The sequence below is a fragment of the Euprymna scolopes genome, chromosome 17 (genome assembly GCF_053919585.1).
Source record: "Euprymna scolopes isolate OS-2025 chromosome 17, ASM5391958v1, whole genome shotgun sequence".
NCBI lineage: Eukaryota > Metazoa > Mollusca > Cephalopoda > Sepiida > Sepiolidae > Euprymna > Euprymna scolopes.
Window position 1 is genome coordinate 55,138,339 of NC_136498.1, and position 20,395 is coordinate 55,158,733.

Sequence of the window (20,395 nt, forward strand, 5' to 3'; positions counted from 1 at the left end):
TGTGTATGTGTTTATGTATGCGTCTATGTATTTACTTTATGACCGTGTGTACTTAGATTTATATATTTTTATATTATTTGGTATACCCTCCCATGTTTATTTATTCCTTTTGTATGTTTCTATGTGTGTATGCATCTATCTGTACTCTTGGCAAATTATTTGTATTCTTATGTATTTCTATATATATAGTTTATGTAAATTATACATATTTATGTGTGCGTATATATATGTTTGTGTGCGTTGTTGTATATTAGTATATGATTGTGTGCATATGTTTGTGTATTTTTTTGTATGTATGTGTATACATAAAATTGTATATATATATATATATATATATATATATATATATATATATATGCTTTTTTGTATGTCTGTTGGTTCTCTGTGGGTATATATATATGTATTTTATTATTTTTAATTTGGGTACTACCTACCTGTGTGTCGTTACTTTTGAGTATTTATATATTTATAGGTAAGTGTACTTGTATATGTGTTATTAGTAATCTGCTCTTGAATGTATTAATTTGTGATTTAATATGACTTTATATCTATACTTAAATAGCTTAAACTTTCAACTTAATAGTATAGTTACACCTTTACTTATGTGCATGTATGTATATATATGTATATATGTGTATGTGTATATATATATATATGTATGTGTGTGTATGTGTATATACATATAATTATTGTATTCTTTTTATTTACATAAATATTAGACGATTTGTATTTATAATTATTGGCCCTATTTAATTTATTTACTCCCCTCTTATGGCTAAATTTGTTATATTAAAAAGATAATAAATATTAATTTTATTCTGTTTTTATTATTATTATTATTATTATTATTATTATTATTACTATTATGTTTATTAGTACTATTATTATTATTATTAATAATAATAATTTTAATATTGTTTTATTATTATATTTTTCTTCTTTTATTTATATATTTATCTAATAAAAACGCGAAAAATTTAAACTTATATCATTTAGCACAAAGGGCCTAATTAATTGTAGACGTATGTTTGAACTGCGTTGATATTACTCGTGGGCGTATGTGAGTTGATAAATATGTTGGCTAGATACATTCGCTGTCTTTTTTGACATGTTTCATTTCTGACGCTTGGATTGTATCTTCTGTTTGTATTTGTAATAATATGTTTCATTACTGAATTGTATAACTGTTCATAAATTGGTTGACACGCAGATCTTTTTCTTTTTCATTTTCTATATACTGTCAAATTCTTACTTTCTCTCTTTCTCTCTTTAACTAGATCCCAATCATTCTTTCCTTTCCTTTCCTTTCCAGTCCTTATTCTCTTTATAATAACCATTTATATGTTGTTTCTTTTCTTCTCCATATTATATATATATATATATATATATATATATATATATATATATATATATATATATATATATATTTCTCTCTATTTTCTTTCTCTATTTCTTTCTCTATTCCGTTTTTCTCTTCTCAATCACTCTCTCTCCATTGTAATCTTTTAACTTTATTTAAATTGCCCCTCCCTCTTTACATTTTATAATTAAAGTGATGTGTTTTAAGTTTTTTAACTCCAACTTTTAAAGAGTTCCTACCTAAAATAAAAATCCATTATTCATTGAACTTTTGAATAGTCAAGTCGCTGCCTGATGATATCTGTTGTTTGATTGAAACAAGTGGCTATTTGTAGCAGCGGGATGTGAGCATGTTTATATAACAATAAACAAGTATTATCAGCTCTTTTTATTGAGCACTATCTAACAACCTCGTTGAATTCATTAGTCCATTACTTTTGAATATAAAAAACCCGCGTATATATATATATATATATATATATATATATATATATATATATATATATATATATGAGAACAGGTAGTTAATAAAACACTTTGAAAAAGAATTAAACACATATTTAATGTTTAAGCGGAAGCAAAAATACATGGATAGCTCTTAATCCGCGGAGTTTCGAAAATACTGTTTTCTCATCAGAGGGTAGGATTTAGCATAATGCGGGATCGGAATTTGATTGCAAAGTATTTTATGAAACTACAAGTAAGTCATGGATCTTACTCGGTAACAAATAGTGAAGGACGGGGAAAAGGTAGAGAAAAATGTGATTTCACGTGATTGGATTGTCTGGTGAAGTGTCAAACATCCAATAACGGTAAAATCTAAAAATCAAAATCAAAAGACTTGGTTAAGTTTCCATTAATTTGTGTATATCTGCATCGTTTTCACATATTCCATCTCACCTTTTGAACGTTAATTCAACTTACTTACTTTTAAGAATCCGAAAAGCGAATGTAATAAAGTATGAATGACTTCTGACAGATTATTAGCTCTGTTTTGTAAAACACCTGCTTGTTATACTCGATGGAGATTGCTGTATGGAGTGTTATTTTCGAATTAAATAACCTGTCCATTAAATCTTTAACGTCTTTACGTATTTGAGGATACAGCCATTTTCCTTATACACTTTACCTGATTGATTGTTTCAAGCGATACGTTAAATCACGCATGCATTTATCCATATCATACTTTACGTAATTGTCTGTTCCTCTGTTAGTCTGTCTGCCCAGCTAACTTTTTTCCTGAAAAACAAAACAAAACCGATCTGGCTGAACTCTTGTATGGATATTTGGTCTGAAAAAATTCAACGAACTAAGTATCATAGTATCCGTTTGAGGCATAGTTACCGATTAATACGGATTATTATTTAATGAGTAAAATGAGCCCAGATTTAACTACATTCAACTATCAACTGGCATACAGTACTCATTCGATGGGTTATAACATTTGCACGTGTTTTACAACTAAAAATCAATTTAATGTTATAATAATGAACTTATCGAGTTATCTTTAATAGAACTTCGGATGAGATAAAGTTATATCAACAATTGTGGACGTTTAATCAATAGTTTTGCAGATATTAAAACAAATAAACACACACATGCACGATTCATATCATTTTAATTACTCTTTGTCTTTAAGGGTGAGCAAACAACAAGTAATAGATTGAACACAATATTTTTAATACATCTTAAAATCATAATTATCTAATAATCAAATGAATGGGCATCCATACACTTTCACACAGATTTTGAGTTAATAAACACATTTAACAAGCTAATCCCGGAAATGGCTAAACAATTTACTATTTGAAATATGTTAGAAAAATATTTTTAAAAAAACAGACGACATTATGCATCAGAAAATTAGATTAAGATTAAAAATAACCCCTTCGCTCAGACCTGCTGGATTATTACTCATTCTTTTCGAGAGAGGGCAGAACCTACCGTGATGGTTTCTTTTTTTGATTTGAGCATCATTGTTGTTGTCTGTGACTTATTAATTTCACCAACGCAGGCCAAAGGACGCTAGTGTTATTTGTCCGACGCCAGTGAGAGAAAAAAGCCATTGCGCGATGGCATCCACTGCGGAATCTTTTGGTATCCAAATAGAGGATGATGATTTTCTTAGCTATGCTGTTCAGGGTCTGCGTCTGCTATCGTCTCTCGACGGATTTGCGGCAGACCGATTCCGGACATCATGTAAACTAGGCACGTTGGTAAGTCTCGGGTTGCCGCTAATCGTCCTGCATGTCTTGTTGAGCTCGACGCCGACCTTTAATCCTAAGCAGAACCAGCCTATGCTGCTGCGCAGTAGTCTAATGCGGGTGCACAACACTACACAAGCTTACAGGCATAGCGTTTTTGACTTGGTTCCCTACCCTCTCGAGTGTCAGGGCAATATGTTGAATATTCAGTGTTTTCCAATACTTTTCCATTTCTAGGTAATGGTAAAACTCCTATGGCTAAAGTAGATAGAATCAACACACTATAGTTTTACCTGGGTTCGGTTGAGGACGCCACTTGTAATAGTATTATGACAATTGCTTATGCATTTGCATGAAGCGACGATTCTGAAGACGTTTTACTGGGGTGCTATGTAGGGATTGGGCAGCAAGATGCATCCACGGACTTTACGAAATATTGGCATGTCATTTGTATACATACGGACATGCCATTTGTATATATACTGAATGTTAGGATGTAATTTGTAAATATATACTGACGAGTGCTGGGGCCAGACCTGTACTTTGTGGGGGGGGCTGCTCTTCTGCGCCTCTAACCTGCCCTTTCCCCCTCAATATCTATGTTAAATCAATGGTATTTTAAAAGGGATTTGATGATATTAACTATGAGAAATGTTTTAAACAGTTTTGCTAACGTTCAGCAAAAGCATGTTGCAGCTGCCTCAAGGTCTATAAATACAATACCATTGACGCTTATAGCTTGAATCTCATACTTTTTGTAATAAGTTAAGTACTTGGGTCTCGCATAACTTACCGGTCCGAAAACCTGATTGTTCATGGGTTAGGTAGGATTCCACGGTTGGGGCAATATGTGTAAGTATGAATTATTCATAGAGCTATAATAGGACACCGAGCAGAGGTATGGGCCGGTAGCTGGTAGCCAGGCTCGGGTATTCATCTGGCTTAAAGAAGGCAGTGACCTTTGCTATTTCGTGGATCTCAGAGAGTTTATACTTGTTGGTGCGGCTGTTATAGAGCGCCAGAACACACCCGCGTGTAATTAAGCAAAATTGATTTATACTCTCAGTACAGCTGCCATCTGAACTTGAATAACTTTAATAATAATAATAATAATAATAATAATAATAATAATAATAATAATAATAATTATAATAATAATAATAATAATAATAACGTTACCTTATTATAAGGTAACGTTATTATTATTATTGTTATTATTATTATTATTATTATTATTATTATTATTATTATTATTATTATTATCTATACATTAATACGATAGCATGAGTGTTCTTTTGTGTGTCACGCTTTCTGGTAAAGTTCATTGGTTGAGATTTAAGAACACACATGCTGTCGCATTAATATATAGATTATACTAAACATGAGTTAATGTATTTCGTGCGTGGTTAAAGAGATCCCAGACACAATCTCCTTCATTTCGCGTAGAGAGGGGGTGATAATCTGACGTGTTTACTTTCGGTGATGACGTCATTATCTTCTGTAGAAAAGATCCATATAATATATTTGTGATGTACTGCATTTACATAAGGTGTCATAGTCTAAAAATCACATGGATGTACTACTGATTCCAAAAATCAGATAAATTGATCAGTGCACGCTTATGTATTAATTTAAGATGCTGGAACAGTTCATGATTTAAACATTACTTTATTTCAAGTACATTTTTAACTGAACGTGAGCGATATAAAATTCGTCCCGGAAATGGCTGCTACCGTTTACTCATAAAACTTTACTTTATTCCATGTATCTTTTAAACAGTAGGGTGGGGGATATCAATAAGTCCCGGAAATGGATGCAACCATTTACGTTTATACATCATTTAATGTATATTTTTAACAGTGATGTGGGGGAAAAGAAGTCAGTCCAGAAATGGCTAAAAAAGTTTACAATTAAAGTATTATCTTATTTCATGCATATTTTTAACAATAGGGTTAGAATTCTGAAGTCAGTCCCGGAAATAGCTTAAACAGTTTACAATTTATATATTATATTATTTTATGTATATTTTTAACAGTGGGTTAGGAGATATAAAGTAAGTCGTGGAAATAATTGACACAGTTTACGATTAATACTTTACTTTATTTCAGGTATATTTTAACAGTAGAGTGGCAGAGATGACGTAAGTCCCAGAATTGTATAAGATAAGTGCAAATATATACTGGCAGATTACTCAGCGTCTCCCAATATTGAAAAGATAGGTAGGAAACATATAGTAGCAGAGATTATCAGAATACCCAGTGTCGCTCGGGATTGACTGAGATAGGTGGAAGGTAAATACTAGCAGAATACGCGGCCTCACTCGGGATTGGATAAGATAAGGGGAACATATATACTATAAGAATACCCGGATTGATTGATGTGTGTGTAATAAAAAAATCAGCCCAAGCAATATATTAAAGTTATTATTTTAGTGCGAGGGGCGATTATGTGGATTAAAATTATGAAAAATGATTTTCGAAATTAGTAACATATCCAAGAATCATGAAAAATTATGAAATGTGAGTTAATAGATTGGCGTGTTTGTAAGAAAAACATAAACACAGACAATATACAAAAGTTATTATTTAAGTAAGTGGTGCGCGATAATGTGGGTTAAAATTATAAAAAAAATATCGAAATTAGTAACATATTGAAGAATACTGAAAAATGATGAAATGTGAATTAGTTGATTGGTGTGTTTATAATTGAATAATACCCCCAGACAATGTATTAAAGTTATTACTTTACTAATTGGGGAGGGGGCGATAATGTGGGTTAAAATTATAAAAATGCATTGTCGAAATTAGTAACATATCCGAGACAAAATGATGAAATGTGAGTTGATTGGTGTGTTTGTAATGAAATAATCAGCCCAGACTCTATACCGAAATTATTATGATAGTTAGTTGGGGCGATAATGTGGGTTTAAAATAAACCGAATGATTGTCTAAATTAGTAACATGTCCAAGAATTATTAAAAATGATAAAATGCGAGTTAATTGCTTTGTGTGTTCTTAATGAAAAAATAAGCCCAGATAATATATAAAGTTCCTATTAAAGAAAGTGTGGGCGATAACGTGTTCAAAATTATGAACAATGATTGTCGAAGTTAGTAACATATCCAAGAATTATGAACAATTATTAAATGTGAGTTAATAGATTTATGTGTGTTAATGAAATAATAAAGTCAGATAATATATCAAAGTTATTATTTTAGTAAGAGAAGAGCGATAATGTGGGTTGAAATTCTGATAGATCATTGTCGAAATTAATAACATATCCAAGAATTATGAAAATTTTTAAATGTAAGTTAATTAGTTGATGTGTTTGTAATGAAATAATCATCCCAGACAATATATCAAAGTACTTCTTTTAGTAAGGGGGCGGCATGGTATGTTTAAATTATGATAAATCATTGTTGAAATTAGAACCAGATTTCATAATTATAAAAAATATGGAATGTGAGTTAATTGATTGGTGTGTTTGTAATGAAATAACCAGTTCAGGAAATATATGAAAGTTTTTTTGTAAGCGGAGGCAATAATGTGGGTTAAAATTATAAAAAAAATAAGCGCCGAAATTAGTAACATAATCAATAATTATGAAAAATTATAAAATGTGAGTTAATTGATTGGTGTGTTTATAACGAAATGATAAGCCAGACAATATATCAAAGGCATTATTCTAGAGCGAGAAGGGTGATGATTTTGGTTAAAGATATATAAAAAAATACAATTCGAAATTAGTACCATATCCAATAATCATGAAAAATTATGAAATATGATAGATGTGTTTGTTTGTAAGTAAAATAATTAGCCCATATAATATATCAAATTTATTATTTTATTAAAATTGAGCGATAATGTGTGTTTTAATTATGAAAAATCATTGTCGAACTTAGTAACATATCAAGTAATTATGAAAAATGATAAAATGTGAGTTAATTTATTTGTGTATTTGTAATTAAATAATTCCTCAGACAATATATAAAAGTTATCATTTTAGTAAGTGGGTGATAATGTGGGTTAAAATTATAAAACATTTGATCGACATTAGTAAAATATCCAAGAATTATGAAAAATGGTAGAATAATATGATAGTGCTTCATTCATGCTTAACGCCCACAACATTCCCAGCAGCAATATATTACATATGAAAGATGCCATTGTGGAATTTCCCCCAGATCCCGCTAGTTATTATTATTATTATTATTATTATTATTATTATTATTGTTGCGAGTTACTTCATGATTCGCTTTATTACTACTGACATTTCATTCATACCAAGTGAAAATGGCGCGCGCTGTACTGAAAATTATTTAGCAGACTTTTAAATCCATTTTATATGTCGATGTAAATGATAAAAAAGCATATGTTTGATAATGTGCGTTCAAGACAAGAGCACACGCGTCGAAAGACATGAACTCTTAAAACATTTTGAAAAATGGATGTACTTCACGAACTAAATCTAATCATAATTTAATATTAAGTTTGAATTTTCTTCATCAGATGATTATTAGTTTATTTTCAGTTCCATTTCACTCAATAGAAACACTTAATATAATGTTTTATTAGATTTTTAAAAATCGTGCCGCCCTTATACAGCATAATTATTGGCTCGTCTGCAATTTGAAGCACGGAAAAAGAAATAAAATGTGTTCGTATTTTTAATTATGTGTTCGTGACTCATCCGATTTTTGAACTTGTAGTACCGTAGAAATTATATCTGTCATAACTCGAGGAAGAGAAAGCAAGGGAATGATGTGTTGTGTAAGTTAAATAGGAACGGAATAAATACTGTAAATTATATTGCATATTGCGTTTATATTGAAAGTCGTCGCATGAAATATGAACGCTACGCCAATGGTGAATGCTTTGCAGTCCTGCTATCTGGAGTAGCCATACTTCTGTTAAACATCAAGTCATAGTTTAGCTTATCGTAGAAATTCGTATTTAGAAAGCAAAAACGTTTATTCGAAATTACATCATATTCACTGGGGATATAATCTATAGTATGCTTTTTTTTCCTATTTTCGGCCTGTCATTTGGATGCATTCCATCTTGACGCGTGTTTACAAATTCACGGTTGAATTATGATAACCATCTACGTACAATTGACTCGTCTATTATGATAACCATCTACGTACAATTGAGTCGTTTAATGTGGGTTAAAATTACAAAAATGCATTGTCGAAATTAGTAACATATCCGAGACAAAATGATAAAATGTGAGTTGATTGGTGTGTTGGTAATGAAATAATCAGCCCAGACTCTATACCAAAATTATTATGTTAGTTAGTTGGGGCGATAATGTAGGTTTAAAATAAACCGAATGATTGTCTAAATTAGTAGCATGTCCAAGAATTATTAAAAATGATAAAATGCGAGTTAATTGATTAGTGTGTTTGTAATGAAAAAATAAGCCCAGATAATATATAAAGTTCCTATTAAAGTAAGTGTGGGCGATAACGTGTTCAAAATTATGAACAATGATTGTCGAAGTTAGTAACATATCCAAGAATTATGAACAATTATTAAATGTGAGTTAATAGATTTACGTGTTTTAATGAATTAATAAAGTCAGATAATATATCAAAGTTATTATTTTAGTAAGAGAAGAACGATAATGTGGGTTGAAATGCTGATAGATCATTGTCGAAATTAATAACATATCCAAGAATAATGAAAAATTGTTAAATGTAAGTTAATTAGTTGATGTGTTTGTAATGAAATAAACATCCCAGAAAATATATCATTGCATACCATTGCTATATGCATATAACATGGAAATTATGTTTCGATATTTTTAAATTAGAGTGCATAATCTGTATTATTTGAATTAATCTAACTACTGTTTTATCGTAAATGTTCGAAATTCCGGGATGATTCCCTATTCGTCAGAAGATTCCCGGTGTCTGCAAGATACACCTGCATAAATTTCGGAAATTACATTATTGTGAAACATTAGCAATTTTTTCCGCCTAGAACTGTCCGTCTCTTGAATAAAATATCATGAGATTGCTTTCGTGTTAACTGTAATATGTCATATATAAGCTGTCAGCGTTATTGATTTTTCTTGTTTCCTCATAGCTCCCATCATGTTTTGTTTCGTTGCTTTACTTTACTGAGGCAGATAAGTGCAAGGCTTAGTTATTTTCTTGCGAATGAATTCCTGTAAGTTTTCGGGGAGTTAAAAAAATCGATAATTATATGTCATATTAAACTTTAAATTTTAAATCCCTCAACTTTCTCTGTTTTCTTAAATTCTGAATGGGAATATATCATCCTGATCGTTATGCGATAACTCTACTTTCGCCAATTGGGCTCGTCCTTAGGTGAGCTCTAAAAAAAATGTAATCATGTTTAATATCTAATACGCTATTATAAAAAAATTATTTTAAGAAAAATGAGATGCGATTACTCATAATATACATAAAGAATACATATATAATGAAGTGTGTGTGTATATGTGTGTATGTATCTATGTATGTATCTATGTCTTGTTTTTAATCCTTCAGGGAGACTAGCCGCCCTCCTCACCAAACAAGTCTGGTGGGGGAACCAGTTTAGTCGCCGGTGACCCGACCCTGAGGCAGGTAGTACTGGGTTACATGGTACCAGAACATATGACATGACCTTCCAAAGGGCGAATGAACTCTTTTTCTGAGTCAACGGCCAATTAGCACCGTGTATATTTGTGTGTGTGTATACGTGTATTGGGGTAGAGAGGGCTCCCGTAAGCCGTGGTGAAGGCAACCTTTCTAGGAGAAGCAAATCTCTGATAAAGCGGAAGACCAGTACCATCATTAAGCTGGTCTGCAGTTTAATTTGTTGCTGGCTATCTTGCTCTTGCTTGTTGCTGGATCTCAACATTTTGAACCGAGAGAGAGATTTAGGTGTCGTACAAAGCTAAGACTCTGTAACATCATCTTTGTATAGATACTTCCTCAGACATTTGGGCTCGTGGACTTTAAGTGTCTGAGGGAGTGGCACTCGTCTGACAAGACGTTGCAATCATCATGAATCTATGTATTATTATGTAGTCCTTGTTTTGACGTAAAACTACATCCGGCAACGAGGCCCGCATGCGGGAGCTCCAGGGTTTTAGGGAGAATGCCACTACCGCTTAGTCGTTGCTGTGCTGGGTCACGCTTTGGCAAGGTGTAGTACCCACTAACCCCTCCTATTTAGGGTCACAGAATCCCAGCCTGCCCAAGGATGCTCTTGGCGGATGAGGAAGGAATCCAAATGGCTTGCGCAGCGGATGAACCAACACCACAGTGCCAACGCAGTCAACAAGTATGATGTACAACTCGACTTTGGTCTGCCTCAGCCATGGGATGCGGCTGATTGCATGTGTGCAGACTGTCCTGGTCCCTCCTTACGTCTGTACGTTTGCTTTCAGCGAAGATGGTGCTAGCAGTACTGAACAAGCTGCTTATTCCTAACTTACCTAGGCTGGGAGAGAGGTGAATGCCCTGTGGCGATGGAGTGAGGGCGTACCGGCATTTTTAATGGACTGGAAGCCACAGCGTGATCTCTGCACTCAGGCCATTGGAGTATGATAGTCGTGCTCTTGCTGAAAGGAGTTCTGATCGGACTCACATCGCACCTTCGACACGTACACTAAGCAACCTCCGCGTCGGTTAATCGAAGTCAACGGACTGCCCGAGAGAGAGAGAGAGAGTGAGAGAGAGAGAGAGATGTATGTATTTATTTACGTAAAATTGAGTTTTTTCTTGGTTTGACTTTTATATTAAGTAAACATACTCTTTCTATACAAAAAATACAGTTAAATTTAGAAGCGGAAGTCGAATAAAATATTACATGTGCTGTTACTTTGAAAATGTGCAAAATAAACATTCATAGCTCAGAGTTGCTTAATTTTCAACCTTTTGTATACTTCGGTAGGTCGAACGGCAATGACGTTGGATAGATAAATAACAACTAAGGAGGGAACGTTAAACTTTCTGCTTACAGTTTACTTGGCATGGTAGTCGATATATATATTTTTGTAACTTTTGAAATCATTATTATATATTTAATAATAATCAATAGAAAATTAGCTCTGGAATAATAAAGAGAAAGCGATTGACTTTGTTAGACAGAAAAGGAGAGGTAAAATCAAGAAAGCCTGAGAAAGACACCAGTAGAGAAAGAACGAGAAAGAGAGAGAAAGAAAGCATGAGAAAAAGCGTAGCACAGATTGAGATAAATCATTATATATATATATATATATATATATATATATATGTATATATATATATACATTGTATATATATATATATAGAGAGAGAGATCATTATATATATATATATATATATACATTGTATATATATATAGAGAGAGAGAGAGAAAGAGAGAAAGATAGAAAGAAAGAGAGAGACAGACTGAGAGACAGACAAGAAAAAGAGAGCAAGGGGGCGTGAGATTTAAATATAGATCATATTAGAGAGCAAGAGACTGGAAGAGAGCGAAGGAAGAGAATGAACGAGATTGAGCGAAAAATGAGTTAAATGAATGAAAGCGAGAACTAAAGGGGGAGAGAGAGAAAGACAGACACTATGACTGCTCTATCTCTATTGATCTTTCCTTTCCTCAAATTGAAATGGCGTGGGATTCAAAACGAAAGCAATAAAATATTTCCTTCGATTTTTCCAACAGAGATGTGATAGATGATCAAACGAAACCGTTCCTACCCCATCTGCCCCTCATTTCATTTTTAATTAATCGTTGCGTTAACTTCTGATCGCCGCGATACTCATATATTACTTCCTTCCGCTCATGCTGCTATCAACAGAATCGAATCATGATGAATGACAAATTGGAGCCAAAATCGAATTAAAAAAAAACACAAACTGTTGTACAATTTTAATTTTTCTTTCATTTTTATTAAATAAAATTAGTTTCTCTAAAATAATATAGAAGCGCAGGAGTAATTGAAAGGGTATTGAATAAAAGGACGAGCCTATGATGTAGAAAGCAAGGGTAAAATACTGTCGGCGATTTTCATTGCCAAGTCTCCAATTGTTAAGATTTCCTGGAGGTGTCACAGAGAGGAAATCACGGAATGTGAGAACTAAAGAATTGTTATGTAATCTGATGAAAAATGATGTAATAGAGCGTAAAAAACTTGATGATGATGATGATTGTGCAGGTGGTACTGCAATGACGATAATGAGATAATAACGTTGATGATTCTGATGAGTGTCATGACAATGATGATGACGATGATGATGGCGATCATCATCATCATCATCATCATCATCATACAATACACATAAATAGAACCTTAAAAGGTGCGACCATTTGACTAGAATTGACCTAATAATAATAATAATAATAATAATAATAATAATAATAATAATAATGATAATAATAAAAAAAAATAATAATAATAATCATAATCTATATATTAATAAGATAGCGTGTGTTTTATTTACCGTGTCAATCTTACATCAGAGTCGTTTTATTGTTATGTACTTCCATATTTTGTAATAAATAGTTTTACCAAAAATTCATCAAACGTTTCGGTTTCAGTTTAGTTTATAGCTGACGGATAATTCATTTAATTTTTCATAAAAAATTACTAAGAATTCTTCAAAATTTGAATTTCGGTTTCGATTATAGCTAATGACACTTACGTAATCTATTTTTATCAAAATTTATCATAAGGTTTGATGTTGGTTTCGATTAAGACTAATGGCACTCCAATAAACATTTTAAAATTTTTTTTTCAAGAATTCTTCATAAGTGGTAGTTAAGTTTTACAATATATATATATATATATATATATATATATATATATATATATATATATATATATATATATATATATATATACTCGTTTTTTTTATTCAAAGTAATGGACTAGTGAATTCAACGAGGTTGTTAGATAGTGCTCAATAAAAAGAGCTGGTAATACTTGTTTATTTTTTTATAAACATGCTCACATCCCGCTGCTACAAACAGCCACTTGTTTCAATCAAACAACAGATATCATCAGGCAGCGGCTTGACTATTCAAATGTTCATTGAATAATGGATTTTTATTTTAGGTAGGAACTCTTTAAAAGTTGGAGTTAAAAAAACTTACAACACAGAACTTTAATTATAAGATGTAAAGAGGGAGGGACAATCTTAATAAAGTTAAAAAATTATAATGGAGAGAGAATGATTAGGAGGAGAAAAAAGAAATAGAGAAAGAAAATAGAGAAAAAATATAATATGGAGAAGAAAAAGAGAAAACGATATAAAGGGTTACTATAAAGAAAATAAGGGCTAGAAGAGAAAAGAAAGAATGATGAAATATAGTTAAAGAGAGAAAGAGAGACAGTAAGAATTAATGTAGAGAGGATATAGAAAAAGAAAAAGATCTGCGTGTCAACCAATTTATGAACAATTATACATTTCAGTAACGAGACAACATATTACAAAAACAAACAGAAAATACAATCTAAGCGTTAGAAGTGTACATGTCAAAAATGGCAGCGAATGTAACCAACCAACATATTTATCATCTCACATACGTCCACGAGTAATATCAACGCAGTTCAAACATACGTCTACAATTAATTAAGCCCTTTATACTAAATGATATAAGTTTAAAGTTTTCGCGTTTTTATTAAATAAATATATAAAAAATAATGATAAGACAATATTAAAATTATTAATAATGAAAATAATAGTAATAATAAAAATAATATCATTAATAATAATAACAACAACAATAATAATAATAATAATAATAATAATAATAATAATAAAACAGAATAAAAAAGGATAAAAATGGAATAAAAATTAATATTTATAATCTATTTAATATAACCTATTTAGCCATAAGAGGGGATTAAAGAAATTAAATAGGACTAATAAATATAAAGAATAATACACTAATATTTATATAGAGAAAAAGAATACCATGCATATATATATATATATACACATATACATATATATATACACATATATATATATATATATATACATACATATACATACATATGCACATACACATGCGTATAAGTAAAGGTGTAACTCTTTACTATTAAGTTGAAAGTTTAAGCTCGTTAAGTATAAATATAAAGTCATATTAAATCACATATTAGCACATTCAAGACAGTATTACTAAAAACATAGATACAAGTACACTTACATATAAATATATAAATATATTCAGGCAAAAGAAGTAGTTAACAAAATACTCAAAAGTAACAACAAACAGGTAGATAGTAACAAAATTAAAAATAATAAAATGCATATGTATATATCCACAGAGAACCAACAGACACACATATATATATATATATATACATATATATATATAGATAGATAGATATATAATTTTATGTATACACATGTATACAAAAATATACAAATATATGCACACAGTCATATACTAATATACAACAACGCACACACACACATAAATATATACGCACACATAAATATTTATAATTCACATAAACCATATATATAAAAATACATACGAATAAGAATTATTTGACAAGAGTACAGATAGACGTATACACACATAACAGCATACAAATGGATTGAATAAACATTATTATGGGAGTACAAAACAAAGGAGGGTATTTTTTTTTTTATTATTCAATTTTCACCCCAAAAAAGGCACAGTGCCACTTTGAAGCAGGGGGCTACTATTAGGGAATTAATTAGCGGGGTCATTATGAAGGGAGAAGAGTAGAAAGATGTTTGTTAACATTACACTTGAACTTCTGCATATCATTGCAGTTGGGAAAGCAGAATCCCGGAAGGGAGTTCCAAAGACCCGCAGTTCTGGGGAAGAAACTATTGGAGTAAAAGGCTTTCTTGCACCTAGGGATCTCCACTGTAAAGGGATGAGACTTAGTAGCTTGTCGGGTTTGTCGGGGGTAGTTACGTCGGGGAGGTACAAGTGTTTGCAGTTCGTCAGAGCATTCACCATTAAAGTATTTGTAGAACAGGCAGAGGGATGCAACATCTCGTCGATGGGACAGAGGTTGAAGCCCAGATGACAGTTCAGGACCTATCAGGTTGGCGACTCTTTTTTGAACCCTGTCCAGGAGCGAGAGACAAGCAGCAGATGCACCAGCCCAGATGTGACAACAGTACTCCATACATTGGCGAATGGTTGCCTTATAGAGGTATAGGATACTGGCAGGCGTAAGTAGTTTTCTAGCACGGTAGAGGGAGCCAACCTTCCTTGCAGCAGCCTTGGCAATGCTCTCAATGTATCTATTCCAGTTCATATTCCCTGTAAACGTTAGGCCGAGGAGTTTAAAAGAAGTACTTTCAGGCAATGTGTTCTTGGCCATTGCTATTGGTGGTAGAGAAGGTTTTTTGTAGTTATTGAAGGAAACAAGCTTAGTCTTAGCAGCATTGAATGAGACCAACCATTTTTGTCCCCATTCCACTACGGATTGGAGGTCATCCTCTAGTGTTTCTGCCATTTTCTTGGATATGTGTTCATTTGTTTTCCCCTCATATATGTTATAGAGAGTGGTGTCATCGGCAAATATACCCATCTCCGAAACAATATTATCAGGGAGGTCGTTTATGAATATCAGGAACAATAGAGGTCCAAGGATAGACCCTTGAGGCACTCCCGCATTTATGTCATATTGTTTGGATGTACGTCCGTCGAGGACAACTTTGATTTTTCTATTACTTAAGAAGGATTTAATTACGTTATGAATTCTTCCAGTGATTCCATATGATCTAATTTTCCTTAGAAGACAATCGTGCCATACCCTGTCAAAAGCCTTAGATATATCTATACAAAAAACATAGAAATATATAAACATATGTACACACGGTCATAAAATAAACACATAGACACTTACATATTCACATAGACACACAGGTATATAAGATAGGGGAAGTTAAGAATGAAATCAGGCGGGGAGAAAGTATATTAATAGTATTTTAATAAATTATAGAGATCAGTGACAATTTTAAATGGATTTAAATTTTATATCTAAACTAAATTACTTTAAAGATGGCTTTTATAATGTTTGCAATTAATTGAATTTTCGTGCTTCTTATTTAATAATTTATCGCTTTCTCTAAACGTAAGTATAAAAAATTTCTCATAAAGACATAGGTAGCAAGGTGAGTTTAAAGATGAACAGGTCTTAGCTTTCTTTAAGATTTTCCAATTTACTATTGGGGAGTAACCTTGCTCTACTAGTTTGTTGTAATATGTAGACAGGAAAGTTCTATTTTTGTACTCATTATTTTCAAAAGAGCACTTGTGACCGGTAAATCTTTTTTTTAAATTTATTTGTCATTCCTATGTATTTTTTTCTTTAATTTCTTTTTTTTTTAATTTCTACTAAGGAAAATCCTAAGGAAAAAAAATATTACATAGGAATTTTCGCCGATATTTTTAAAGTTATCCTCCCCTTTAGATTGTCTAGCCTTAATTTAAAAAAAAAATGCTTTGGCATAAACGTTTGTTTTTACCCCGTTCTTTTCCTCCTGCCTTCTTACTATTTTTTTTGTTTTTGCTCAACATACACGTCCAACCAACCGGTCAACGCCGGGCACCTATGCTAGTATATCTATTAAATGGAACGTGTGTGTCTGTGTGTTTGTGTATATTTCCCTACGCAATAACTCTGTCAAGTTTTAGTCTACAGAATCGAAATTTGATATACAGGATACTGACTTCTGGGAAAATCAATTTGATGGGTTTTGGACCAGAAATTTGGCGATTAAGGAGTCAAAGTTCAACGATTTGCCCCTTGAGAACTCTACCAAACTCCTCCAACAATTTTTGGTCTACGCACTGTAAATTTTAGATATTGGTTCCTTGGACAGGGATCTAACTTAATAATCTGATTTGAGCCAGAAACTATAAATTTTAAGGGGTCATAATAGGGGTCGAAGTTTTAAAAAAATGACCTCTGCGGTCTCTTCCAAATAACTAAGACAACTTCTTGTCTAAAGTTTTGAAAATTGACATAAAGGGTAGTCAGAACAAGGGCAAGCTTTTTCATCAGTTTTGGGCGAATATGTTTAGTTACCAATATATAAATCTATGTATGTATGTCTGTTTGCATGTCTGCCTTAAACTTTCAATAGAGGCGACGGATTTTACCGACATCAGTATCGTTTTTAAGTTCGACCTTTCATACGACAAATATGGAAAAATTGGCTAAAGACATTAATATCTTCCACTTCAACTAGGCACATTTTTACAGGGGGGTATTTTTTTCGCCGATATTTTTGGAACTCATCCTCTCCTTTAAAGTGTCTAGCCTTAATTTAAAAAAAAATATTTATTCCGGTTTGGTGGTGGTTGTAACAGCATAAACGTTAGGTTTTACCCCGTGCTTTTCCTCCGATTTGAGGTTTGAGAAATCTACCAAACTCCTCCGACAATTTTTGGTCTACACACTTGAAATTTTTAATATAGGTTTGTTGGACATGTATCTAACATAATAACTTGGGTTGAGCCGGAAACAATACATTTTAAGTGGTCAAATTTAAAAAAAAAATGACTGCTTTTGTTTTTCTCAACATACACCTCCAAATACCCGGGTAACGCCGGGAACCCACGCTAGTATATATATATATATATATATATATATATATATATATATATATATATATATATATATATCACATTACTATAAATATTTTTATTAATTCAGACACTAGTGTGCCATCCTTTTGCGAATCATCTGTGCAGGGGTTACAGCGGATCGGGAGAACCTGACCACACACCCATCACTGACTTCATTAGCAAGGAATACGCCACACGGTCAACGGGTTCTCGCTTCTGGAATGGTGTGAGCAACCTGGGAATCCATCTGGCAGACACCTTATGCATATTCAAATGGTCATGAATGATAGTTTCCACAGACCCCGTACTAATCCTTACATCTTGGCTATTTTTCGAATAGTAATGTGCCGATCTTCCAAAATGGAAGCCTCAACGTGACGGACAGATGCCTCATAAATGGCAGAACGAGGGCGGCTAGCTCTGGGAGCTGTTACCACATACTTTCGGCCATGTTTGCATTCACTATGCCAGTGTTTATAATGTCATTTGATCGGAGGGCATTATCACCATAAGTTTCTTTCATTTCATCAAAAGTCGTCTGTGGTGTGCGTCCTTTCAAATGCAACACCAGGATCATTGCTCGACATTCAACAGGCTCCGTTTCACAGCTGACTCAGTTTAAACACCTGTAAAACAGAAACCATAATTAGTTTAGAGTTGTAATTTGCCACATTACCCGTAGAGATATAAATTATTGCACATGCAAAATTTCAGCTAGATACATCAACTGGAAGTCGGTCACGGGCATTACTTAGTTAACGCCCCTCGTAAATGACCGACTTTAATTTCAAATTCAATATATATATATATATATATATATATATATATATATATATATATTTACATATATATATATATATATATATATATATATATATATATATATATATATTTACATATATATATATATATATATATATATGTGTATTCCTAAAAAAATGTTATTTTGTGTATTGATATTTATAATAAACATCCTTTTTCTATTAATTTAAATAAAAACTGCAATTTGGTTATATATGAGTCGTGGAATTGTATTAATCTGCAACAGTCTAGCTAATTTTAGTATTATTTAAACCATATATATTAATTAATCTCGTATTTGTTTTTTTTTTTCGCTTTTCTCATGGGATGATCATCTTTAGTTAACTATTATGTGTAATTATGTCCATGAAGATATTCCACATGATTAATACATGAGTAAAATTGGCGCAAAAAAAGGTTATAGAAAACACAAACCTCTTTCTATATATACATGTATGCGTATACATATCTGTTTTAAAAATTTACATACCAAACTCCTCTATCAGTTTTTGGTCGATAAACATGCAACTTTATATATAGGACCCTGAACTACTGCTAAACATTATATTTGGGTTTTAGTCTGAAAAATCGGTGCAAAATGTTAAAAATTTAAAACATGGAATTTGTCAGGTAAAAGTCGAACTACGGCATTACAAATATGTATGCGTGACATAATAGCTATTTGTTCATGTTTTTATGTTAAGCCTTGCAGCAAACATGTCTTAATAACTCTTGCATTTATGTCAAAGTAAAAGGTAAATCTTAATGTAAACGTGTTTGTTTTGATTCTCGGTGATGGCGCACGAGTCATTTTATTTTTTAACTTTTTAGCGCATTTATATTATATATTTGGTCTAATAACGTATAATAGTAAATACGAAACATGCATTTATCAAAACATCATATTGACGCGTATTTTAGAACCGGGTAATGCAGGGTGGTCTGCAAGTAAATAAACAGGGCTTAACAATTAAATAGATGGATAATATAGACACCGCCAGAAAAGATAAAAGACATCTATAAACACCTAAGATATGTAGCTTAAAAGCAATTAGAGCATAATATTACTTAAGATTAAAGCAAAACGTAGGCCAACACACAACCGCCAAGTCAAAATAATACCAATATACCCGCTGCTACAGATTTAACACATGAGATCATACATTTCCCCCGTTCCATCAACCCAATCCTTACTCTCTATTTTCATCAGACCTTTGCTCCAAAACACTTATTGCTCACAATCACAAAGAATACGACCCCACTATCTTTCAAAGCGGAAACCACACTCGATATCTTATATAAGCGATTGTAATCTTGGCCCCTCTTTTCCATATCACTCCCTTTTGTTGTTTAGTGAAGGTGTTGCCTTGAATTAGAATTCCACTGAAACATGCATAAATATATTTACAAATATTGCTGTGAAATAAACATATTATATACCAGCTCTTTCCTCCATGTCTT